Genomic DNA, 27,841 nt, shown 5'->3' on the forward strand with positions numbered 1-27,841 from the left:
TTTTCTACAGGAAAATGGACACTGCCCACAGGACTTTTGTACTGATTTTCTATTTATAGAGATAGACTACACTGAGCCATCCACACTCCACCCCATGACAAATGGTACCCTTTTAGGAAACAATTAACTGACCATAGGAGTATGATCAGAACTTTTTCTGGACAGGAAGCTGACTGACCTATGAAAGGGTCTGAGAACATGACCATATCCTCATTATCTCAGAATCATATCCATCACTCTCTCCTCACCCCATATATCCATCCAACAGTTGCCAAGTTTCATCAATTCTACTTCCACAATATCCCCTTCTCTCTGTTCACACAGGACCACCACCCTATTCAGGCTTCCTTCACCTTTCACCTGACCCATTAAAACAACCTCTTATTTGGTTTCCTTAACTCAATGCTCTCATCTTTCCAATCCATCTGCCACAGCTGCCAACTACGTCATCCCCCCTACTTGAACTCCAGTGATTCCCTATTAATCTCTAGGATCAATTATAAAATCCTCTGCTTAGCATTTAAAGTTCTCTACCACCTGTCCTAACCCACCATTCTAGTCTTATTATACATTATTCTCCTTCACTCATGCTATAATCCAGCAAGACCAGCTTTCTCGCTCTTCCTCACACAATACCCCCCTCTCTTCTCTATACCTTTACACTAGCCAGACCCCAATACTTGAGATGGGCACCCTCCTTATCTCTATCCCTCAGAATCTCTAATTTCCTTCAAAGTTCATGTTAGGGCCATTTTATCCATGAAAACCACCATCACCTTGCATTTATCATGTATACATTCTCTGTATACTTTTGTACATATATACTATCCCCCTTACAAAATAAAATGATTGTTTAATTTTTTTCTTTTGTCACAAGGGCCTAGCATTTTCCTGGGCCTTTACTAGACTTTTAATAAATGCTCATTGATCAGTCAACTGATTGTTCTAACCAACTACAAGACCCACAGGACCTGCTCTTACTATTGTCACTAAGAGCTTTTATTAAATCCTCGTCATTCTTCATATAAAAGTAACCTGGGAAATGATCAGCTGTTTGTGTAACACAAAATAGTTTTTAACATGATATAAAAATTCATCATTTCCAAATTAGAGATGACCCAACTGGAAATGAATGATCTACAGTAGGAGTTCTTAACCTAAGGTTCATGAACTTTTTAAAAAAAACTGGGTCTCCCTATTTCACTCAGGCTTGAAGTACAGGGGGTACTGATGGACCAATCCCACTATTAATTGAAAAGTTGGTGATACAATGGATGGAAAGGTGATCCTGGTGTCAAGAAAAGCCCGTACAGATTCAGTCTCAGATACTTACTGACTGTATGACCCTGGGCAAGTCATTCTGTTTTCCTCAGTTTCCTCAACTATAAAATGTGGATAATAATAGTAACAAGGTTCTTGTGAGGATCAAATGTGATAATGTTTATAAAAAGCACTTAGCACATAAATGTCTATTCCCTTCCCTTCTCTTGATTGGCATGGGAGGTTTGATTTGCTCTATTCTGTCTTAAGTCAGTTCCACCCTCTGGTGGATCACCCACTTCTCCCAACCCGTGCTTCTGAAGGCTTAACATATTGATGCCTGACAATGTATACACCAGACCAACATAGCCCATCACAGTTCAGAACTCAAGAGATATGTACCAGCTTTAGTCTCCTACCCATCGCTGAGAATCATGAACTTGTTTTTTAAAAATATTTTGTTAATTGTGTTTCAATCTAATTGTTTTCCTTTGTAATCCTGTGTATTTTATTTTATGCATTTTAATACATTTCATAGGCATCACCAGACTGCCAAAAGGGTCCATGACACCAGAAGGGTTAAGAACCTCTGACCTACAGAGAGGCTGCGTCTCCAAGCTTTTCAGATTTCTTTGTAAATTACCAGATAAGGGAAAATCCTACTGTCTATGGTCTAAGTGCCAAAGGTAAGTAAGTGGGACTCTTCTCTCCAGGATTCACCTCTTCCCAAGAGTCATCTCCTCCTGGTAATCCAGTCACTTTGTTATGACAGGGCCCTACAGTTAATGGGGAGTGAAATTGGAGAAGAATGTCTGCAAGTTTGGGGCTTTCATCTCTAAAACAAATACCAAATTCCTTTGGGCTACTGCCGTTGGAACGAAACAATGATATGCTTTGGGAGATTGTAAGGCGTTTCCCTAGCAACTCCCAGGCTGTTTTGGGGCAAAATCTAGTCAAAGAGGAAAGGGAACAAAAATAATAAAGAGGAGGGCCTGGATGAATTCCAGGAATGGGAGTTGGGGGGGAGGGGGAGGTCCTCTTGGCTGTGTTGTTATGGTGTACAGACGTGTTTTGTTAGTCCAATTTTCAGCTAAACTTCCTCCTTGCTCTGGGATAATGTTCCACGGTGGGTGAAATCCCCATACTGGAATGCTAATCAAAGACCAAGAGAGAAAATGGCAGTTGCATGGGGAAAAGCATTGTTGAGAAACAACCCATGACGTCTTCAGGACTGGCCCTAGAAATCACAGAAGTCCTTCAAGGAAGAGCTATGGGCAGAAAAGTCACTGGCCTGTTAAATTTAAACTGGAAGGTGGGTGGGGCCCCTCCAAGCCCAGGGAAGCTGAAGAGTCTTTGTTTCTCTGAGGAGACTTTAGGTCATTAGGAAAATGGGTGGCAAAATATACTTTTATTGGCTCTAAAGGAAAATGGACAGATTGTTCCAAGAGGATTTTTCAAGGAAGGTAGCAAGTCCAAGTAAGCATCGGGAGTTTGGGAAACTGACATTGTTACAGTTATTCTACTTATTCTGGGGTACCTGGAAGGAAATAGTATAAACATGATCTGTGAGTCTACTTCCCATTTCTCCCTGTGTCTATTCATAATACATAGATTTAGAGCCAGAAAGTAATTGGGAGGACATACAATCCAACCCTGTCATTTTACAGATTTGGAAAGTGAGGTTCAGAAATAAGTGGCTTGTCTAAGGTCACGTTGCCGGTTAATGTTAAAGGAGAACCTGGGAACAAACCCAGGTCCTCTGATTCCAAACCCACCATTCTTTGCACTCTCCTTCCTACACTACCTCCCTAAGCAGACTCCCAAGCACTGGTCACAAGGAGAGAGGGAGGGAAAGGGGGCAGGATATATATGCATTTATTTAGCATCTACTCTGTGCTAAGCACTTTTACAAATATTCTCTCGTTTCATTCTCACAACAACCCTGCAAGGTAGGTGCTATTATTATCCCCATTTCACAGTTGAAAAAACTGAGTTTTTCTCAGGAGGTACACGGAAGTGTGGGGTACTAAACTAGGAATGGCTCAGCACAACCCATCCCCACCCTCTGGGAGGAAAAACTCCTCAGAACAGTAGCAACAACTCAGCTACACATAGTATGTTAAGACTTTAAAAATTTTCCTCATAACACACTTGAAGAGTAGGTTGACTGAGTATGGTTGCACTCATTTTTCAGAGGAGGAAACTGTAGCTCAGAAAAATGACTTGCCCATTATCACTGTCTGTCAGCTACTAAGTTTCAGAGCTGGGACTCAAACCTACACCTCCTGACTCCAGGTTCTTTGTTACTTTCTAATACATCAACAATGCATGAAGATGTAGGACTCCAAGGATGGGTCCCAAAGTAGGGAGAGGAACCAGGGAGTCAAAAGAGACAACCAAGAACAGAAAACCAGTATTACCTGCTTGACTATTCTTTGCTGACCTTGAACACAAATTTGGGGACTGTCTGTTGTACCCTCTAAGCCCTTCGCTTGTAACACAGTTATAAGCCATTTTTCTCCACATCTCCTGGTTTCCCCAGGGCAGCAACTGTGAATCCAAAGGTCCAACTTTCTTTCTGTTCCTCTCATAGCACCTTCTCCCCAAGGACCTCCAGTCTCTTTCCAGAAAACCAATCAACAGTAGCAGTTAGCAGTTAGCAGTTCCCACACCAGCCCTGAAGGAGTAAGGGAGGCTGGTTGGAGGAGTAGCTGAGGGAAGGAAGAGAGAAAGAGGAGTGAAAACCTAACCTGGGAGTTAGTAAGAAGAAAGAAGAAAAAGTTGTGAGAGAACCAGCGTTCATCAGGAGAGACCCTGTCTCCAGTCACCGCAGACTGACAACACTGTCCCCCTCCCAGCCCTGCCATTGCAATGAAAAGACTACTTCATGAGGAGCTCAGCCTCCTCCCCTCCTTTAGGAGAAAGGGGAGGGACAAAGCAAGCAGGAGGGAGGATTCTGCCCTCAGAAGAACTTAATAGTAGAAGAAGGTCTGAATGAGGAAAAACATTTACGACCACAAAAATCACATTGCCTCCAGTCACTCCACCCACATACCACAAAAGCCACAAATGTTCGCTTGGCTAACCTTAGTATCTCATTCCAGGCACATGCAGAGCCCCAGCCACCTGCCACCTACTAGTGTGTGCGCTGCCCCCCTCCACACCAAAAAGAATCAGAATAGCAATGACATTTCACAGGAGACACGCTTCCCTCTCCCATTCCTATAACGGATGTCATCAGTAACTAATCATTTCTACAGGGAGCCGAACGTCAACACTGCCGTTGTCAGACCTACACGCTGGAGACTGCCTTGGAACAAGTCAGGCAGATACCACATGACAAACCACAAATCAACAAGTCTGGAGACAGAATGGTCCCTGCTCTAGTTTTAGCTTGAGAAACAGTCTGGGGAAGTGGATAGAATGCTAGTCTGGCTGTGTGACCTGGGGAAAATCACCTAACCTCTCTGTTCGCTGGGCAGCTCCCCAGGACCCACCTAATCGGTTGTAGTAGAGTTGTTGGTCTCCTCTGCTCTAGTGTTGGGAAATTCTAATTCCCCAGGCTGAAGAAATTACGAATCCTTTCATTATTAGGTCAAAATGGAATAATTTCAAAGTCAGCCAAAACAATGGTTGTGCTGGGATCAGAAGGGGTAATGGATATAACCTCAGGTATACGATGTATGATAAATGTATAGAGAGGCCCCGTGGTTAGAGAGAACACACCAACTTTGGCGTCAGAAGATTCAAGTTCACAGTCCTACGCCTCAGTTTCCTGATTTGTAAAATGGGGGCTTAGCAATACTTTCATTACCTACCTCACTGGATTGTTGTAAGGAAAAGTCCTCACATTTCTGCCTGCTGAAATCCAAATTATTTCTTCCTCCTCAAATGTCTTATACCAATCCTTAACATATTGTAACTTACGAGATAATTATTTATATATTTGTCTTATCTGTCTACTGTAATTCTAAATTCTCAAAAGGGAGGAAATGCCACTTTTTTCATCATCGCATCCTAGCAGTACTTTGCACATAGTAGGTAATAAATGTTTGCTGAATTTAAAGGAAAAAAAAAAGTTGAGTATGCCTAAATCTACTCACACCCAGGGGAAAGGCATGAAGGCTTCTCCTGCTCCTAGAAATCAAGCCATCAACAAGTGTTCACTGATTGGAAGAAAACACCCTACTCCACAGAAGGCCCTCACTAAAAATAATTAACCACTCTAAACTTTTTACTAACATTTGACTTTTAAAATAATATTTTATTTTTCCCCAATTATATGTAAAAACTATTTTTAACATTTTAAAAAATTTTTGAGTTCCAAATTCACTCCCTCCCTCCCCGCCCTTCCCCCCGCATTGAGAAGGCAAGCCATTTGACATGTATAGTCATGCAAAACACATTTACATGTTCTTTACTAACATTTTTAAGCTCAAAATAACCCTTTGAGACAGGCACTACAGCTAGCAGGGATCCTCATTTTATAGACGGCACCGTGAGACTCGCAGAGATTAAGTGACTTGTGCCGGGTCACAGAGCTGGGATAAGAGAAGACGGCAGAAGGCAGGCCTTGCTGAATTGTTCTAGCCTCTGCCATGCCCTTTCAGAGAGCTCATAAATGGAAAGGTTGCATTGTTGTCTTTGGATTCCCAAAGCCTAGTACTGTTCTTAGGACACAGGATGGAAATTCCTAATGAGGAAATTCATCCTGCTAAGGCACTCCACAATCTAGAGTCTTAGACAGCCACCAAGGGTGCTGAGATGTTAAGTGACCTGCCCAGGGTCAGGGCAGGAAAGTCTGACTCTGAGGCTGATCAACTCTCTAATTACTTTGCCACCATGTCTCTGTACTTATGCATAGTAGGCACTTCATAAACTCCTGTTGACTGAACTAAAGCAAATAGCACATGAAAGCCAAAGTCACCAATAATACAAGGTAGTACATATACTATATCTATAGGTATACAGATATAGAAATAGATATAGTATACGTATAAATACACACTGGTATACATCTATACTAATGAGTGGTATAGACAGTAAATGCTACAGGAGTTCAGAGGAGAAGGTCAACCAACATGTACTTCCAGCCAAAATGTACTTCAAGGCTTCGAGGAGAAGACAAAGTATGAGTTGAGTTGAGCTTTAAGGAATGGGTAGGATTGGACTGAAAGAAAAAGAAGGGAAAATGAGCTGGGCAAAGCATGAGCAAAGAAGGGAATAGAAGGGAAGGGCATAAGCATTTGTATCACATTTACTGTGTGCCACAAACAAAACAAGATGTTTTACAAAGATCTCATTTGATCCTCACAACAATCCCGGGAGAGAGGTGCTATTATCCCTATTTTACATTTGAGGAAACTGAGACAAACCCGGGTTAAGTGATTTGGCTAAGGTCACATAACAAGGAAGTCTCTGAGGATGGATTTGAACTCAGGTCTTTCTGAGTTCAAGCTTAGTGTGTTATCCACAAATCAGAAACAGACAAAACAAAAAACAGATCATGTTTGGGATACTGCATGTAAACTTACTTTACCAGAGAAGATGATTCACCTAAGGGAGTAATAGGAAGACTGTGGGATTATAGTTGGAGGAGACTTCTTAAAATACCAATAAAGTTAAATTCCAGACAGACTGTGGAGGGCTTTGGATACCAGGCTAAGGAGATATGATTTTAGCTTGTAGAAAGTGGAGAAAAATTAAAGGTTTGGAAATAGCAGGAAGAAAGAGATATTTGGTAACCCTCAGGTTTCATCCACATCCCTCAAATTGGCAAAGATAATAAAGGATAGAAATAATCAGTGTCAGAGGAGTTGTGGGAAGACAGGTACACTAATATGCTTTTGGCAGAACTGTAAATTGCTCCAACCATTTTAGAAAACAATTTGAAACTTTTCAGGAGAAATGACTAAATTGTTTCTAACCTTTCACCCAGCAATATCACCATTGGACCTATAACCCAAGATCGTCGAAGGCAGATGAAAAGGCTCCCTCTGTACCAAGAAATTCATAGCCGCACTTTTGATGACGGCAAACAAAGAAAAGGAAACAAAATCTGTACCCATCAACTGGGGAATGGCTGAACAAATTATGGTATTTGAGTATGATGAATATTATTGCACTGTAAGAAACAATGGTGATATGAGGAATCCAGAAAAACACAGGAAGCCTTATATAAACTGATGCAGGGCAAAGAAAGAATGATCAGGAGGACAAAATACGTGGTCACTACAAGTACATAAATGAAAACCACAGTACAAGGTATTTGAGCTCCAATTAATTATAATAAATCAATCTCAGTCCAGGAGAACTAATGATGAAATGCACCTCCTTTCAATATAGAGGTAGAGGATGATGGGTGTGAAATATGATATGTATCTCAGCACATTCAATGTAAACTGGTTTTGCTTAAATGTAGGACAAAATTTTAAAGAAATAAAGTGTTGTTTTAGGATGATTCATTAGGTAACAGTAGGCAACATGGTAGGGAGAGAGACCAGAAAAAGGCAGGCAAATAATTTGGAAGGTCAATACAATACGGTATGTGGTAATGAGGACCACCCTAGACAAAGATGGAGGCCATGGGAATAGGAAGGAAAGAGTGTAAACGCTGTAGAAAATCTACTTTGTAACTGGCTATATTTTAGGAATGAGAGAAAGAGGAGCCAAGATGAGTCCTCAGATTTCACATCTAGGTGACTAAAATAATGATAGTACAATTGAAGGGAAAAAAAGAGAAGTGGGTCATAGGGAAAAGGGAGAAGGACATTGAAGTGCTTTCAGGGAGACTGTATATCTGAATGAGGCCAAATTTTCCTCATATACTTTAACCAAAACAATATATCACAACAGATTGAATGCGGAAATACATATGAGAATCCAGCTGTCTTCTATCAAGCCAGAGATTTGCAAAAATATATAAAACAATGCCATTCTTGGTAAAATTTTTTGCTTTGAAAAATAGTTATTTTTCATGAAATTATGTTAACATGTAATTGGTTTGTTTCATTAGTAACAAATATTTTTAAATGATCCATTTTCAATTTCTAATACAGTAAATATTAAGAGATATAACCCACACAAACAAAGGTTCTTCAGGGTCCTCAATATTTTTTAAGAGTATATTTAAGATGGGCAGATAAATAGCATAGAAGATAGAGCACCAAAAAGTTAATGCAATAGTCACTTAGGGTCCAGGATGAGGGAGGTGATAATTGAACGGTATTCTGCACTCACTGGACCACTTCTGGACTATTGCGTTCAACACTGACGTCACATTTTAGGAAGCTAGTTGATAGAATGGACTGTTCATAGATGACAAGGTAAGGGAACTTGAAGCAATGCTATACAAGAATCCCACTGAAAGAACTGCAGATGTTTTGTACGGAGAAGAGAAGACCCAGATCACATCTAATAGCTATCTTCAAGCATCTGGAGGGCTAGCGCAGGGATTAGGAATTAGCCTTTACTTTTGCCAGAAATAGTTTACATAGAATGTAAGTCTTTCAGGAATAGATTCATTTCAGTTTTTAAAATTTTGTATTCACAGAAGTGTGCACAGTGCTTTGGTGTTTCATAAATGCTTATTGATTGATTGATTGGAAGAGTTGAAATTGAAAAGAGGTAGATTTCAGCTAGACCAAAGGAAAACCTTCCTAACACTAATATTTGTCCAGAAGTGGAATGGCTGGCCCTGTAGGGAAAGGTCTGCACTTTGCTGACGGTCCCTAACAGATAATGAATGCCCACTTTACAGGGATTCTGTAAAAGAGATTCCTGTTCTGGTTAGGGTTGGACTAGAAGACTATCCAGGTCCCTTCTAACTCAAAAGTTGTACAATTCTATGATATGTCACTTAAGTATTCTTTTTGTTGTTCAGTTATTTCAGTTCTGTCCAACTCTTCTGTGATCTCATTTGGGGTTTCCTTGACAAAGACTCTGGAGTGACGTGCCATTTCCTTCTCCAGCTTATTTTACAGATGAGGAAACTGAGGCCAACTGAGGAAACTGAGGGTTAAGTGACTTGACCAGGGTCACACAGCTATTATGTGTCAGGCTGGTTTTGAACTCAGGTATTCCTGACTCCAACTCTGGCATTCTATGCACTGTGCCACCCAGCTGCCCCGAAGTATTCTTAGGGTTTTTTTTCTCTCTCTCCTGGGCGAAGTCTGTTCCTCTTATTTTTCTATCTATTACTCCTCACCATAGAAATACATCTAAACAGGTAAGTATTGCTTATTAAATGTAACTAACTACCATCCAAAAAACATGGAGGAAAAAGAAATCTCTGTGGCTTTTAAAGGATGAAATAGTACATGGTCCAAGATCTCCCCTCACTGGGTCACAGTATATAGAAAACTTAATAAAGATTTGTTTAATTGAGTTGAAATAAATTGATTAGAATCCAATTGAAATGATCCACTGAGACCCAAATCTCTAGTATTCTAGCCTTTGTGACTTTGGACAATTCCCTTTACCCAAATCCAATCCAATCCAAAAAGTCATTCTTGTATATCCAATTTCTGAGGGGCATCCTGGTGTAGCAGACAGAGGGCCAGTCTTAGGCTTAAGCCTGCTTCTGACCCTTATCAGCTGTCTAACTCTGGTCAAGTCACTTAACCTCTTACTGCCATCAGACATCTCTTAACACACATCAGAAGAGTTACCCATTTCCCTTTCCCATCCTACTCTCCTCCCTTTCCCCAGCTTCCCTTCACCTATCACATTTGCAGGGGGGAAAAATTCCAAAATCTTACCAATATTTGATAAAGGATAAAAGAAATTCTAGCTAGCTAAAGGGAAAAGTTCAATTCCTAATTCCATCTCCACTCCAGTACACTTTCTCCCATCCAGTTTAGCACCATCCTGTCTCCAAGAGTTAGGGCTCTGTTGCCTGTGGGGCCCCCTTCTTGCCTTTCCTCTTGTAAAAGCTCAGTTTATCTCTCTGCCAGTCAACAGGGTCATGTTAATCTTCGAAGGGCTTTCTTCCTGAAATAGCCCTGGATTATCTGGTCCAAGAGAGAGCTGAACACAGAGACAGAAAGGCCTGGGTGTCATAACTCACTCCTGTGCCCCTCCCAGAGTTAGTGGAAGCTCATCCCCAGCAGTTCTGTCTTCCTTCCTTCCTTCTTTAATCTGAGTCTGAATTCCAAAACTTATTACCTGGCATTGAAGCTGTATCTGTGATGGAACCTTTTGTACTCCTGCCTCCTAAATAGAAGTACTCCTCTGTGCTTCTCTCTTGGCTGTCTGTTTTCCTTCTAAAGTTCCTTAAGAAGAATTCATTCAGTACTATTTTACAAAAGTGAGTAAGCTGTTTATACCTTATAATAATTATTATTAATATTAATTATAATAATGATAATGTTCATAAAACCTATTTGTAACATCACTTATGGGCACTTGATGATCCAAAAATATCCTGATAGGCTAGAATTATGGATGAATCTAATAAGGAAGGAAATAAGCATTTTTTAAGTATTTACTATGTGCCAGGCACTACGCTAAACCGTTTACAAATATTATTCCATTTGATCCTTACAACAACGTTGGGAGGTATGTGTTATTATGACCCCCATTTCATAATTGAGGAAACTGAGGCAAGCAGAAGTTAAATGACTTGAACTCAGGTCTTCCTGACTTCAGGCCCATCACTCTAGACAGTGCACCACAAGCAGCTTGCTTTGTTTTGCACCCTAAGGGTCAGAGGGCCTTTCCAACTGACTTGTAGCTAAAACCCACCATGTGTATTACCTTGCCCTATTAGAATGGGAGTTCCTTCAGAGAAGAGACTATCTTACTGTTGTTCTGGACATAGTTCTTGACACACGGTATACTCTTGATGTATGTTTTTTCATTCATCCGTTCAGATAGCTCTTTAAGGTTTACAAAATATTTACGTATCTTATCTCATTTTATTTGATGCTCACATAATAGAACTGTGGGATAGGTCCTATTATTATTCTCATTTTATAGATGAGGAACGTGAAGACCAGAGTGGTTAAGTGACTCACTCAGGGCCACACAGCTAGTAAGTGTTAGGGGTAGGATTCCTAACTCCAACTTCAGCACCCAGTCCATTTTGCCAAACACCTGCCCTACTTAGAGGTCAGAGACAGGAAAGTTCCCAAAGATACCAAGATGTTCAAAGCAGTACCTCTCATAGGAAAAAAAAGTGGGGGAGGGAAATGGGCATGCAAAGAAGAGGGAATAGCTGAACAAATTGTACAAATGGGATGGAATTTTATAACAGCAATAATTATAATGTATGTATTGCATTGAAATTTACAAAGTGCTTTGTAAATATCTCATTTTATCCTCACAACAATCCTGGGAGGTAAAATGTGCTATCACTCCCACTTTATAGATGAGGAAACTGAGGCAGGCAGAAATTAAGAGTCTCAGAAGTTAAGGGCCTTCAGAATCTAAGTCCAGGGCTCCATCCACTGAGCAGTATAAGGGATTCAGAGAAACTTGGAAAGACTTTTTTGAATCCATGCAGAGCAAAGCAAGAAGCACAATATAATATAAAATATAATATAATGTAATATAAAATAATATAATGTAATATAACATAACATAATATATTGTAACATAATATAATATAACATAGCATAATAAAATATAATATAAGAACAAGATATACCATAATCACAATGATGTAAAAGGAAACAAGTTCTGAAAGACTCCAGCATTCTGATCAATGAAATGCCCAGGCATGACTCCGAAGGACCAATGACTGATAACAAAACACACCGTCTCCTCTGGAAGAGGGAAGTGTTGTTGTGTATGCACGGTGAGTATATCTGCATTTTCTGCTTAACTGTGCACTTCTTAGTCATAAAGAAAGGTTCTGGGAAAGGGGTGGGAAAAGTTTTGGGGAATGATAACAATGAGGAGGGAAAACAGACATCAATAAAACTTCCTTCTTCCGGTCACCACCAGGCCTTCACCACAGACCAGATCCCTTGCACTTTTTTCTTCCATCCTACTAGTCCCCAGAGACTGGCTTTGCCTGTTTGCTGTCTTCTAGAAGTTGCCAAGTGTGTTTCTTTCCCCACCAGGTCCATTATAGAACTTGGGACATTACCGTAACTTCCCCTCCTACTGACCTATCCTTGAAACAAGCACAGGTTTTCTAAGGATTTTTTCTTTTTTACTGCTAGTAACTGCAAGGAACAGATAAAAGATAACCAAGGGGGAAGTAAACTAGAAATCTTAAAGGTCTCCCAATAAAAGTTAGCCCTGGTGTTCACTGGAATGTAAACAGAGCTGGTCCAGATTAAGCCTAGATCTCCTCTTAGTTTGCCACACTCACCTATCCCTTTCTTCATACCAATTGCATCCAATCCTCATTGCTCTTTTATCTGTCATAGTAATAACTCATTTATAACACTTTAACATTTTTACAAGAATCTCCCTCATTTAATAACAGAGTAGGTATTATTATACTCATTTTATAGACAAGATAACCGAAGCTCAGAGTGACTTGCCCCAAGTCACTCAGGAAGTTTCAGAACTGGAAACTCAGGTTTCCTGATGCCAGGTGTTCTTTCCACTCCACTCCAAGCCTCCCACTTAGGTGTCTCTTTCCTCCTTTCCTTTCCCTCCCCACTCCTAAATTTTGTTTATTTTTTAAAAATTTTATTGGTGCCTTTTATTTTTAATTTTACTGTTATTTCCATATTCAGCTGTCCCCCACATCTAGCACTGAACCCTCCCTGGCAACAAAGAAAAACATTTCAGCCAAAACCACCAATGTAAAGAGACTCTGTCTGGCAGTCGAGGCAGTACCCTGCCCCAGGAGTCTCCCACCTCTGTGCTATCAGGAGTAAGGTAGTTTTCACAATATTTTATCTGCTTCCCTCAGGATCAAAACTGGTCATTGTACTGACTCAGAGTCTGACTTTTTTTCAGTGTTCTTTTCACTGATGTTATTATAATCATGGTTTAAATTGTTCACCTGATTCTCCCTTTATTCTCCATCTCTTCATCCAAGTGTCCCCCTCCCCTTGCCATTTCCCTGAATCCTTCATACCTGTCCTTTCTTACTGCACAATAATATTCCACTCTATTGGTATACTCCAGTTTGCTTCTCCAATCAAAAAGCAGCTCCTTTATTTACACAAATAGTGCTACTGTGAACATTATTTTATAAAAGGAGCCTTTTTGCCCTCACCTCCTTGGAGTATATGACCAGCACTGTAACTGTGGGGTCAAAGGGTATATAAACAGTTTAGTTACTTTTCACAAATAATTAAAAATTATTTTCTGGAATGTTTGAACAAATTTGTTGCTACAGTAAGAGTATGTTACTGGGCTTGTCCCCAGTTCTTATTTGCAGTACTCTGTAGAGGGAGAAGAAGACAGAAGTAAAGATAGAGGCTGACAAAGGTTGCAGATGCAGAAAGGATGAAAATAGACTTCATTTTTATGACTGGCCCATAGTAATCTGGGAAAGGTGGTTTTGGGTCTCCTCCTGTCAACCCATGAAATATTAAGAAAAGAGACACATAAAAAGATCCCAAATGTTCCTGTTAAGTTCTCCCCCAGGCAAAGAAATTTCACCTGCTGAGAAATATACTGGGCACCTCTGGCTAGTCTATAGGTACACATTATACTATATTATCAAATTATACTTATAATTGGTACATGTAAACTACTCTAGATATAAAGATATGTGTAGATAGAGATAGAGAGAGATAGAGAGAGAGAGATGGATGGATGGATGGATGGATGAATGGATAGATAGAGAGATAGACAGACAGACAGACAGACAGACAGGTAGGTAGGTAGATAGATTAGGTAGATAGATAGATAGATAGATAGATAGATAGATAGATAGATAGATAGATAGATAGATAGATAGATAGATAGATAGATGGATGGATGGATGGATGGATGGATGGACGGACGGACGGACAGACAGACAGACAGATAGATAGATAGATAGATAGATAGATAGATAGATAGATAGATAGATAGATAGATAGGTAGGTAGGTAGATAGATAAATGGATGCATGCAGGATGCATGCTCTTCCTTCAAGACATAGCTTAAGCTGGGTTCTACATGAACTCCCAATTGCTGGGGCCCACCTTCCAAAACTACCTTGTACTTAACTAGTTTATATTTCTTTGTATTCTCTTCACATTTATTCCGTATACATTTCTATAGTTACTTATCTCTCACTTTGGAATATAAGCTCCTTGTGACCAGGGACTTTTACTCTGTGCTTGTATCCCCGATAACTAGCATAGTGCCTGGCAGAGAAAAGGAACTTAACATGATTACTAGTTGATTGATGTTATAGTATTGAATGATGTTAAAGCTGTATGGACAAAACAAATAGGTTATGTTTAGGAATATAGTATTTAACATTATATATCTTAGTAGTGTACAATACACTTTTATTATCTGGGTGCCAACAGCTACCTTTAGGTTTCATAGGATGACAGATAGGCTACCATACCCAGAGACCAATATGTCACTCTAGTCCCCAGCCAGATAATCTAGTGACTTCTGGCTCAAATTGGTAAAATTCCACCGAACAGACTTGGGCCATTTGTAATCCAAATTCTGGACCCATGTTTGGCTTAGGCTGTCTACATGTCCTAAGGGTCAGATCCTGCAATTGGCCTCTCTGTTCTCTTGGAGTTTCCACAACTTGAGCATTAAGAGAGTAAGGGATAGCTTCTAGATTCAGTCCTACCCTCATCATACCACGACATACTTGGCATGCCTCCCCCACACCTAAGAGTATAGGAAGTTTCATATTGCTCTTGGGTATGATCTAGAATCAACTGCCCAGTCAAGAAGGGTGGATAGACTCATCTCAAGGTTTGATCTATCAAGTTCCCCTCAGTTCCACTCTCCCATTCACCACAGAGTCTGACTAACAGACAACATAATAGTCGCAATACTTCATTTTTACAGGATCCCAAACAGTCTCTAAAGTTATTATGCTGACTGGCAGATTATCCAATGTCTGTACTACTTGGCATGAGATCTCTCTACCTTGATCCACCATCTTGTGTTTTGCCAGGATACCAAGATTTCATAGCAAGGATCTATCCTCTGACTGAAATTCTCAGACTGTGGTTTCTTTATATATCTACTCTCTCTTGAACTGAGACCACAGCTTAGAGAGCTTAGAGAAATCATTCAAGCAAGTGACATTCCAGTCAGGATTCTGTCTTTCCTGTCTTCTGAGACTTCAAAACACGAGTCAATACGCAGGCATGGATTTTGCCCACACACTCACTAACAGGTACAGGAGAAAACCTATGGCAGCATTCCTGACAGCATCACAAGCAGGTACCTCCACCAAGTCCTTGCATTTGGAGCCCAAAGAGTCCATCATGTTCAAAGACTACAATGAAGTACTTTAGATGCCGGTCTCCTTAGAGATAGCATATATAGTTCTAGATGTCTTGATTTCTGCTAGGCAGAGCATCTTCTGGAATACCTTGCTCTCAAAATCTCAGTCCTGATCAGAAGAAATCCTGGCTAGTAAGCTAGCTATACCTCAAAATTCTTATGTATAGTCATTTCTGGAAATAATCCCCCTACCCTTTAGAAATAACTCATAACAAAGGCAGTCAAATAACATTAATTAAGCACCTACTATGCTCCAGGCACTGTGTTAACATGTTCCCCAAAAAGCACCTCCTTATGCAAAATCTGGCAATTACAACCACAGATTTTAAGGGCGAAATGGGCTAGGAGCATAACATCCAAAAACTTCACTGATAATAAGTAAAAAAAGGCAGGAATGGAAAATAAAATTGCACAGGTATAAGTTAAATGGTTAAAAAATATAAAAATACTACAATAAATAGAGGTGGCATCCTCCACCTCGGGCAGAGGCTGGGCCAGCCAGAGGAAGGTGAGGTGGGGGAGGGGCAGGCCTCTTCCCACTGCTCATATTGAACCCAAAGATATACAATAATTATGGCACTTTACCTTCACGAAAGACCTTTAGATGGAAGTGAGCACTGGAATGCCTAGGTCCCATAGGAAGCTGCAGACTTGACATGAGAAGCCCCTGACCTGGGCTTCTAGGCCAGCTGCTGCCCCTCTGTGAGGGGACTGCCTGATGACCAGAAGGCATTCAGTCTCCTCCAGGAGGTATGGGGGATGAAGGGGAGACCCCATAGATACTGCCCATCCTGTTTCCACAGAGGTACACAGGACTATCTTCAGGACTGGCTTTTCCCTTAGCAGGTGATTTGGAGGTCTAAGAGTCAAGGGGGCTAGGTGATCTTCAAGTTGGTTATGGGGGCTTGGGTGGGGGAGAGGGGTTCCCTGCTTTTCCTTCTCTTCCGTGCCTGTCTCTTCAGGCCCCCATCTCTGACTCTCCCAAGTATTATAGCTCCCCACTCCTCAGCTGGCCTCACTGCTTCCTGGGTCAAGGCCTTACCTAGGCAGAGCCACCCAAACGCCCTCCCCATTCTCACCTTACACCCTCACCCTGCACCCAAGTAGTCCAAAGAAAAAATAAGCAAACACAAAATTTGCATTAGGCCCAAACTGTTCCTTTATATCTCTTGGTTGGTTGTTGTCCTTCGTCTTCAAAGAGGACCAAAATGATATCACCATTGTAAAGTGAAATTTCAGTGTGTCCAACTGTGGCTGATCAGACCAATACGAGCTCGGAATGCTCTACCACAGTAGACATCGATATCAATATATCAATCATGTTGGAACAAATTTGTGTTTTCAAAATAAGTGTTACAGCAGAATTGACTATACAACAAAAGGCAAAGAACCAGTCCCTGCTCTCATGGAGCTAGCTCACAATCTAATGAGGTAGGCAACATACAAACAACTATGAATAAACAAGATATAGATATAAGATAATTTGTTAGTAGTCTAGAGCAAAGGCGTTTAGATTAAGCAAGACTAGAAAAGGTTTCTTGCATGAAATAGGATTTTAATTGAGACTTAAAAAAGCCAGAGAAACTTAGGAGGCAGAGATGAAAAGCGAGATCATTCCGAGCAAACAGATCTTATATTTTATCCAGGAGGTGATAAGGAATCACTGGTGCTTTCCGAATAGGACACTGATATGGTCAATCCTACACTTTAGGAAGACATTTTGATAGCTGAGGAAAGGATGAACTGGAATAGAGAGGGAATTGTATCAGGGAGACCAAGCAGTCAGCTGCTGTGATAGTGCAGGCATGAGGAGATGTGGCCCCTGCACCTGGGTCATGGCAGTGCCAACCGAAAGATGAATGTGTTCTTTAGGAATAGGATGGGTCATTGCAAATAATTTGGGTTCAGCTTGTTCTATAGTTTGTTTTAATTTATTACAAATAGGTAAGATGATAGACAGACAGACAGACAGACAGAGAGATGATAGATAGATAGATAATTTATTAAGTATTTACCCGTGTGCCAGGTACTGTGCTAAACACTGGAAATACAAATACAAAGAGAGTCCCTGCCTTCAGAAAACTTATAAGGAAATGACACATTAAAGGGTACTGGAAAGTAGGAGGGGAGGGTAGAGGGCAGCAGTGTGGAGATTGCTAGGAAAGCCCAGATCCAATTAAAATAAAGAGAAACTCCATCTATTAAAATCCGTGGTGGTTTCAAGGTCAGAGTACAACTTTCCAGTGAGAAGGCAGTAGAGATGAATGCTGGAATGGAGGTGGCATGATCTGTAGTCATTGTGAATGTTTTTTCTAAGTTTTATTTACTTCAGTCTTTATCAGATAAGTACATTTGAGTTTTCCCATATTTCCTTGGATTCTTGATTTTTAAAAAATTTTTTATAGTATTATGATGTTCCATTACATTCATGTAGCATAATTTATTTGTTTATTCACCAATTTAGGGGAACCCATTTTGTTTCCAGTTTTTTGCTACCACAAAAGTTCTGCTGTAAATATTTTGGTATATAAGGAACTTTGCTTTTTGTCTTTGACCTCCCCAGGCAATGTGTCCCATAATGGGATCGTGGATCCAAAGGAAATGAACTATTTAGCGATTTTTCTTAAATAATTCTACATTGTTCTTCAGAATGACTGAGCAAATTCACAATGACCAACAGCATATCTCCCAAGAGTTCACATCAGTAGACTTACTGGTGAATTCTTTGGTCAAGGCAACTCATGAAACAAGGAAGTATACAAAATGGCGCTTAGTCTTGTAGGGTGGTGGTTAAGAATCATACAGTTTTGAAACTACCTATAAATATTAATGTTTGCTGGTACGATAAATGTGACATTCTTGTCAAGTGGCCAATGAGATCACATACTACTGGGGGAAATAAATCATATTAGCCTAAACATTCTTGATATAACTAAAACCAGAAGACAAAGGGAAGTTGTAAATAAATGAAAGAATAGCTCATGAGTTCTCCTTAGAGAAGTTAATCAAACCAGCTTCACTGGCTTCTTTATTGTGAATCCAAAGACAAAAAGAAACACAATTTCATGGGATATTCAGTCATTTCATATTACAGTGTTCCTGGTAAAAATCTGCAAGAAGATCATGAAAGTAACTGAAAAGTATCATAACTTACATAGCTTATGTATGGCAGAGCAGGAGAAAGTAGATAAATTCTACAAAGGGCTACTAAAAGTGCAAAATTAAATCAACATGCTTTAATACTCAGTGACTTCAAAGTAAAGGTGAGCATAGAAGTGAGCAATGAAAATTTTGTTGGGAAAGAGGGTTTGAGAGTTAGAAAATGTAAAGATAAATTCCTGTAAATAATACAAAAACTTCATACCTATAATCTTTCTTCAAGAAGTGAGTCAGGAGATGCTAGACATGTCAAGCACCAAATATTGACATGAAATTGATTGAATATTAATGAGGTATGATTGGTTACCAACATTAAAATATTCCCCAACTATATATGGACATAATAATGAGTAATTAGAGAAGACATATAAATAAACACCAAATTAGAAGAAAGAGTTTAAAAAAAAAAGATGTACCTCAACTCAAACCTGACCTATTTAAGTTGTTCATACTAAGAAATGAAAAATAGATAAGGAACAGACATTGACTAACAGGTCCCCTCCCATAAGCATTTCTTAAGAAAGTTTTACCACGTAAATCAATCACAACAAAGAGACCAAAAAATACTAGAAACCACCTCAACCAGGAAATATTTCATTGCTTTAACATGGGAAAAGGTACAGCAGTCAAAGGTAACATAATCTCATTTGCAAGATCTTTCAGAGGAAGATGGTGGTAGATTATGAGTAGTATCACCTCATAAAACATCCAAAAGCAGTCAAAGAAAAAAATGTTAAAACTTGTTGAGAGATCCAAAGTCATCACAATGGCATTTAAGAATGAAACCAGAATTTAGACAACAAAGAGACAAAAATGGGAAAGATGATTAAAGCTGTGCATTACTTTTTTCAACCTCACCATTAACAGTGAAACTACCATGTTAGAAATCAAAATGACAAACCCCAATGTGCTATATGATGAGGAAGAACTGTAAGATGAGACCAAATATGCATAGCAGAGGTCCATGTTTGAGGCAATACAATTTTGAAAGCCTTGAGGAATCAGTTCTAAAGGAATCTAAAATAGAAGAGGATATCCAGCACCTGGAAGAAAAAAAACAAACCTCAGACTTACTATATAACAATAAAAGGGGAGGGGGCCAAGCAAATGTTAATTACTACCAACCAATATACCTACTTTTCTAACTCCACAAAAAATTTATGAAAGTAGTTTATGAGAAAGATGCATTGAGAGCATCTTTACAGGTGTGGAAAGAAACAATAGGCAATCTTTCACAAATTATATTTTTAGCAGATATAAGATACCCACACACAGAGAGATCCCAATTTATTATGTTAACTACTAAAAAAAAAAATGCAAGTAGTTTAGTAGAACAAAATGACAACTAAAGGACCCTTCTTCAGTGAAGTATCTCCTATACAATAGATGTAAAAATCATACAGTCCTTGAAATATGTAACAAAAATATTTTTGCTTCCTAACATTCTCTTTTTTAACTTTAAGCAAAGCATAAAACCAGGACAAAGTCATTTGCCACTGTCATGGGAGATGTAAGGAATGCAATGGAAAAGGAACTCCCTATAGAAAATGAATTCTTCAAACAGATGCCCTGTTTGTAGATGCCATTTTCCTGATTACATCAACTGATGGATTATCACAGAACCTCCTAAATGAACTGGAAAATGCGTTAGTGTAAGGAGAGAGAAAGCCATTTGGAATCCAAGGTTAGAGCAGCACACTTCAGGAACAAGAAAACTATAAAAACAGCAATGAAAATAAAAGGTCAGAGAGGCTAAATTTTGTTTTGTTCCATCAGTGGACTGGACAGATATATAAGTTCTAGGTACAATTGATAGAAGAATTTGAAAGTTGAATTCTACTGAATCAGCATAGAGAAGGGGTTGGGGGTGGAGGGCACTCCAGGCTTCAAAGAACTTAGTCTCTCTCCCATCAACTATTCCTGGATCCCTTACACTTAGACTCAGAGGATCTAGAGCTGCAATAAGGATTGGAAACATAGGTTGTCATTCTATTGATGTACATTGAATCCCAAGCAACAATTGTGTTCTACTGATTTTATGAAGGATACATATAGTACATACCTCTACAGTCAATGCAGGGGTCTGACCTCTATGTAATGAGTGAAAATTATCCATGGAGTGAGTTTAAAGTCCACTCCCAAAATCACAAGGGATAGCAAGAAGATGGTTTTCATGTGTCCAATGGGATTTTACCAGTATGATCACATGCCTAAGAAATCTCTGGGGTCCCCATCACTGCTCAGCAGCTCATGGAGAAGGCCATTTGTGATAGGAACTGCTTCTAAGAATTTATATGATATCTGTGTGATCTCATTGTATATGGAAAGGGAATTGATAAGATCATAGATTTAAAGCTAAAAAGGACTCTGGAAAACCATCTAGTCCAATTCCCTCCATTTTCAATTGTTGAGCTTGAGCCCTAGGGAGGTTACACAATTTGTCAAAGCTTTCCTAGGTAGTAAATGGCAGAGCCACGATTTGAACTCCGGTTCTCTGACCTACACACTGCACCACACAGCCTGAAGAGCAGACAGTGAGGACTGACCCCAAGAAAAGAGAACTCATCACCAGGGTATACCAGGAACCAGTAAGATTCTACCAATGCCAGGGTGTACTAGTTGCAGTTTCTCTGCCAGGATTCATTCTGACTAAAGCTAAGATTTGAGAGTAGACAGGAATAAAAAACCCAGAAGTACAGTGCCACCCTCAAGAAGATCTGCAGGCAGATTATTTGAATCCCACCCCTTTGAACATGCTTGGCACTGCAAGGCCTGAGTAGAAGGCTCCTTGCCTTCTTAGTGCATGCATACACATAATGCCACAAGAATGCCAATTAGTAATTATGCAAAACCAACATTAATGTCAACTTCTGGAACTTAGAATGGACCATAACTGATTTGGAAAGTATCAAAACAAGAACTTGTACAATATTAATGGAACATAAGGCCCATCACTCAAAGGCAGCATTTCTTTGTCAAAATTAAAAAAAAAAAAAGGAGGAAGGGAAGTGAAAGCTATTTTTAACCAGGTTTTAAAAAAGCTATAAAAATACGTTTGGAAAAATGCACACATCACATAGTTGAGAAATAATCAAGCCTGATAATAGGTATATCTCATTATTTCTTCCAACTGGAGGTTTGGTTATATCCATAAAACATTGAAAAAGAATTAAGGTGAGATATATCAACTTATCCCAGACTGTCTCTATTGGAACCCTTTGAAAAAAGATGAGTTAAACACAATACTAGCTAATGTCTATGAAGTGCTTTAAAGGTTTTCAAAGCACTTTTTCATGTTCGCCAATTTAACTCTGACAATACCCTTGGAGGCAGGCGATATTATCATCTCCACATTCCGGATGAGAAAACTAAGGTTGAAGGGGTGACTGATTTGCCAAGGGTGGCTCAGCTAGCGTCTGGGGAGAGATGTGAACCCAGACCTTCCATGACTCAAGGTTCATCACCCTGTCCACAACAGCATGATGTCCAGATAATAACAACGGCAATAATTACAATAATTAACATTTATTTGGTACTTACTCTAGAACACACATTGTACTGAGCACTTAACAGATATCTTATTTGATCTTATCAACAACGCTGTGAAGTAGGTACTATTATTTTCATTTTGCAGTTGAAGAAAATGAGACAAAAAGAGGTTATGACTTGCCTAGGGTTATACAGTTAGTAACTGCCTGAGGCTAGATTTGAACTCAGGTCTTCTTGACTACAGGCCCAGCACACTGTCTAATGTATCAGCCTAGTTCAGGGCTTCTTAAACATTTTCCACTCCCAGCCTCTTCAACATTTCTGTGGTTGTGACCCCACAGTTTAGGAGTAATCCTTATTGAGAGGATACAGAGGATTCTTGTGATAGGTCTCCAATGACTGAGGCTGCCTCCAGAACAAGTTAAAAATTAGAGGCAGGTGGATGAATTCTGGTTGGAAAAATTGCCTTTCCCTAGGGTCTCTAAGAGTAGTCTGTTAAGACTATTTTCTTTTTTTGTTTTGTTTTGTTTTATTCTTTCTCATGGTTCCTCCCATTCATTCTAATTGTTCTATACAACATGATTAATGTGAAAATACGTTTAACGGGAATGTAAATGTACAGTCTATATCAGACTGCATGCCGTCTTGGGGGAGGGAGAAAGGGAAAGAGTGCGAGAAAATGTAAAACTTTTAGAAGTGAATGTTGAAAACTAAAAACAAATAAATTAATTTTTAAAAAAAGAGTAGTCTCTTAAATGGTTCTTCTGTTGTCTTTTCCCACGTCTTCTATTCCTTAGACTTCCAGAACAATGAGTGTCAAAAGAATGGAGATTCTCCCTTCTCCTTCGCTACTAATCAACCAACCCTCCCTTCCCCGCCCTCCACCATGCAGAAATAGACCCAATTTACTCTGGAGCTCATAGACCTGATAACAAGTTCCCACCCACCTAGCGCAGAGTGGATTTAAATACTAAATAGTAGGGGGCAAGATGGCAGAGCGGCAGGAGGCACCAAGAGAGCTCGTGGCCGTGACCCGGACCGAGGAGGACCTGGCCGCTTCTTCCTCGAGTCAGCCGGATGGGACCTGCAATTTGTCCTGGCCAGCTTTTATGAGGATGGAAGTGACGAAGATCTTGTTTCACTTTCCCAGTCAGCACGCCGTTCAGTGTCCAGAGGCTCAGTTCCCAGTGAAAACAGGGTGACATCACTCAGAGACCTTGTTCATGCCCAAGAAGATGATAAAGAGGATGAAGAGGGTCAAAGGTTTTAAGCCGGAGGCACAGAGAGAAATGGACATCGGGTTGTTGGTCCCCCAAGAAAGAAAAGCCCCAGTGAGTTTGGAGAAGATATCTTCAAAGGTGCCCAGGAACATGGAGCAGTGGCTGTTGATTGAATGGCCAAGAGCCCTAGCGAGAGTAGCAAGCCAAAACCATTTGCAGGGGGTGGATACCGTCTTTGGGGCAGTCCCAGAGGAGGAGTCTGCCTACCCATCAGGAGAAAGACGACAATTTTCTGGCCAAGATGTGCATATAGTATTGAAACTCTGGAAGAATGGATTCAGCTTGGACAGTGGTGAGCTGAGAAGCTACCAATACCCATCTAATGCCCAGTTTCTGGAGTCTATTAGCAGAGGTGAAGTACCTACAGAGCTACGAAGGTTAGCATGGCGCGGGGCGGGGTGGGGGGAGTAGGTCAACTTGGACATGGAGGATATCGAGATGAGGACTTTGTAAAGTCCAACGGAACCTTCAAAGCATTCACTGGCGAGGGTCAGAAACTGGGCAACACGACCTCCCAGGTATTGAACACAAGCCCTCCAGCCCAGCAGGCAGAAAATGAAGCCAAAGACAGTTCCTCCATCGAAATTGATGAGTCAGAACCCACGATCAACATCCAAATATGCCTCGCTGATGGCAGGAGACTGGTACAGAAGTTTAACCACCGTCACAGGATCAGCGACATCCGGCTTTTCATTGTCAATGCCCGGCCAGCTATGGCAGTCATGAACTTTGTTCTTATGACCACCTTTCCCAACAAAGAGCTGGCTGATGAGAGCCAAACCTTGAAAGAGGCCAACTTGCTCAACGCTGTCATTGTGAAGCGGTTAATATAACACCTGCCCTCTCCCCCCATCCCCCTACACACACACTCTCTTTTTCCTCTTATTTCTGTCCCCAGCTGTATGCTGCACTCATGCATCACTCTGCCCTATGTTCGCACAGTGCAGCACAGTGTCACGTCTCCCCTTAGCTCTGGGTTCTTAGATTTCGGTTGGACATTTTGTTTTATCTTTAGTTGCATTTACTGAGTTTTTGTGATGATCACTGAATTTTAAAAAAAATTTAAAAAACAAACAAAAAAAATTGAAAAAAAAAATACTAAATAGTAATTATTTCTCTTTACCCAGGAACCCTAAGGGTCTTCTTCTCCCGGTTTGATTTTTTTTTTTTTTATTGAAGGGGCCATCCCTTGAGCAACTACTTAAAGAAGACTATTCATTGAATGGATGTATCTCACTCAAAGTGAGAATGCGATAAAATCCTAGCCTGAAAGGGCCATTGTCTCACATTGCATCCTGGCCACCGGATCCAGATGACTCAGGAGAAGAAAGTGAGGTTGGTGACCTTGCACAGCCCTCACTTACTCAAATCAAAGTTAGCTGCAAGTCATGTCATCATCTTGAAGTCATGGTCCTCTTCAAGAACAAAGGACAAACACAACAACAACGACCTGTGAGTGACTAAGAGAAGAAATCACATATCACACTATCTGTGTTTGCCCAGAGTCCTTCAGAGGGGAGCTCCTGGACCTCCTGGCTACCTTCTGTCTTCCTGTTTCCTCTTCTGATCATAGGTCAAAAACAAGAGATTCTAAGAACAGACATTTCCAGCCTGGGAATTGCCCTGAGTTCTAGAGTTCCAAAAGACCAATAGTTCTTGAGCTGAGAATCAGGCACTAACCACCCAGAGAGAAAGGACTTCCAAAGTAACAGGACTTTCTGAGAAGGAAAAGAGGATTCTCCACAGAGCACTGTATTGCCCTGAAGAACTAAAGCCCTGCCATAAGGTAGTAGGAGAGCCAGTTCTTTGCAACCCTCCACAATATTGGTTTGAGTTTCTCAGAGGGTACAGGTCCCAAGTAAATAGGAAGCATCTATTCAGCACTCTCACAAGTGTCTTTACTTCCCTGAGGGGAGAGGGTCTAATCGACTTTATATTTATCTATTTGCCCATGGGCTCCTGTGAATTCTTTGCATCTTAAGTATTTTCTATGCTGGACAAAATAAAGGTTGCCCCATATCCACCACTTACATGGTATATCTATACACACAAGTTACCCACATGTGGTAAAACCTAGATACAAGTCATACCTAATCTTAATTCAGATTTACTTGGGGTTTTCTCCAGATTTAGGGTTATAAATGAAAAAAGAGAAACTGATTCTTTGGGGGTCAGTCCCCAATATCACTCCAGGATTCATGTGAGCCCAGAATCATTGAGAGGAAAGGGAAGGCTGGGCTATGGACAACAATAATCACAATAATTATTTTTATAACTGATTACTATATACAGAATTTCAAAGTATATAAATCGAGAGAGAGAATAAATCATTGACTGAGGAACAAATTGTGGTAGATGAACGTAAGTATATGACGAATATGAAAAATTTGGAAAATCTGGGAATATGTACTGAGGCAGAATAAAGTAAGGAAAATTAGGAGAAAATGTAAAGGATGATGATGATGATGATGATGATGATGATGATGATGATGATGTAGTAGCAACAGCAAATGAAAAGAGCTTTGAAAGACTTGAGAACTGTGATCAATTCTCGGACCATTATGGACTTCAAGGAACTGATAGTAAAGCATGTCATTGTCTTCTTAGCAAAGAGATGGTGAACTATAAATAATAATCCATGTCAGGGCATAGACTTTCTCATACAGCCAATGTGTTTTTAAATTTTGTTTAACTATATTTCTGTGCTCCAAGAGAGAACATAGAAGTGGCAGTGGGAATTATGAAAAGTAATAGCAATGTAAAAAAAAATTACAGCATCAACAAATAAAACTTTTTAAAAAGATCACAAGAAGCTTGAGCAAATTCTCTGCCAAATCTATCCTTTTATTCCCATCTAGCATTGTAACTTCAACTCAATTCTCAATTCAACAAACATTAATATTGTACTTATATTAACATTCTGTCTGAGTTATTTGCCTTCCTTGATAGGTTTGCAGGTTGAGTCCCCAGATGGTAACTGCTACCCCAGGGTTCACATTGTATTTGAATCTATACTCCTATATCACACATGTGTATTGGGTACTCACAAGCTCACAAGCCCCCACAAGTATATTTACCTTTAACAGTTAGCCAGTAGATAACAATTAGCTCAAAACAAAAAGCATTTACTAAAATGTCACAAAAACAGTACCTAGACAACACTTCCCCCATAAACCTGGGCATACTCTGCCACAGATACGACAGCAATAGGAAGTGTAGGAATGAACTTAACATACTGGTAGTTAGGCACACCTAATAAGAAACATGTGGCCAAGACAACCCACTTCAATGACACTGCATGGCTCCAATGTCCCTTCTCTTCTTTTGATGTTCTGCCTTGTATATAGCATCTCTGCTGGGTGAATGACTCACCTGGGTTCCCTAGACTTACTTCTCTCCATGGCTCAAGTTTAAACCTTAACTCTGATAACTTCTGTGCGACTCTGAACAAGTCACATAAGCTATCTGAACCTGTTTTCATGCCTGTAAAATGGGAATAACACTACCACTAGTACCTACTCACAGTGTATATATGAGATAATGTACATAAAGCAAAATGCTATTTCTTATGTAACAAGGGGACTGGTGAGCAGGAGTAGCATGCTGGACTGCTGCAATCCCAACACAGAAGATGTTAGGGACCCTGCTTCCTTAAAGGTATGATGCTATATAATGCTCCCTGATTTAGAGTATACATACAAACTCTGTAACTGGTATGCTAATATGCAAGCACTGTAGTAAAGAGAAGGATTGTTGGTCAGCTATGGAATTAGAGCACATTCTTTAGAACTGGAATTGGAAATGGAGAACATTCATTCAAATGACACTAAGCAACCATTGTAGTCTCTTGGTCTGGCTCTTTTCCTGCCTACTTGTGGTAGAACTCAAAGGCAGGAAATGATCTAAATCTCCAAGTTAGAAGAGAAGACTTGGTCCTTTATTTCTCCCCACCAAAGCCACCTCCATGTGGCCCATGAGCACATAATCCTGCTCTTGGTTTTTTATTCTGTTGTAGTGATTCTTCCTGCTTTGAAGTAGAGTATTAGAGACAGCCATGAACTTGTGAGCTTCAAAAAGTCACACTGACAAGCCACCAGAGGTCCAAAAGTTCTTAAGAGTCTATGCTGGGTTTCAAAGCCAGCAAGTTAGGCAATAAGTTGCTAAAGAATGACCTTTGGGACCCAGCCCAGCAGTAACCAAAAAGAGAAAGTAAAGTTGGTGGGACCAATCTGATGTGAAAACAACTTTAATTTTAGTCTACTATCCACAGGG

General features: G+C 40.1%; 1 long non-coding RNA gene and 1 pseudogene across 3 annotated transcripts in view; one reads left to right on the top strand and one right to left on the bottom strand.

The window, feature by feature from the left end:
• LOC140530959 (uncharacterized) overlaps positions 1-27,841 on the bottom strand; it is a 65,998-nt gene that overhangs the window by 13,358 nt on the left and 24,799 nt on the right. Inside the window, exon 1 of one of the 3 annotated variants that reach the window (XR_011976201.1) lies at positions 11,909-14,190. The exons of the other annotated variants lie outside the window; for them this stretch is intronic. This is a non-coding gene — a long non-coding RNA (uncharacterized lncRNA). Of the gene's footprint in view, positions 1-11,908; positions 14,191-27,841 lie in introns of those variants that run through there. 3 annotated transcript variants of the gene reach the window in all.
• LOC140530958 (NSFL1 cofactor p47 pseudogene) lies at positions 23,279-24,402 on the top strand (annotated as a pseudogene).

This window comes from Notamacropus eugenii, chromosome 3 (assembly GCF_028372415.1).
Source record: "Notamacropus eugenii isolate mMacEug1 chromosome 3, mMacEug1.pri_v2, whole genome shotgun sequence".
Classification (NCBI taxonomy): Eukaryota; Metazoa; Chordata; class Mammalia; order Diprotodontia; family Macropodidae; genus Notamacropus; species Notamacropus eugenii.